We start from the raw sequence: 287 nt of genomic DNA on the forward strand, positions 1-287 counted from the left end.
TTATAGTAAGCCATCATATATAATTCCACCGCGGTCAGAAACGGTTATCGAGTGTCCAGTCTCTAATTTATTCGAAATTACTAATTCTAAGGAAGCTTTGATATTAGATCATAAAATTTGCGATGGTGTATTTTTAGCTAATAGTATAGTCTGTATTAAACCAAACAACAGAGTTAATGTTTCTGTTCTTAACACCACCGAATCTGAAGTTGAAATTGATAATTTCCAAGTTAAACTGACTCCGTTTGAACTTCCAACTTCTGAATTAAAATATACTCAACTGGAAT

This window comes from Papilio polytes, unplaced genomic scaffold (assembly GCF_000836215.1).
Source record: "Papilio polytes unplaced genomic scaffold, Ppol_1.0 DF821044.1, whole genome shotgun sequence".
Taxonomy (NCBI): domain Eukaryota; kingdom Metazoa; phylum Arthropoda; class Insecta; order Lepidoptera; family Papilionidae; genus Papilio; species Papilio polytes.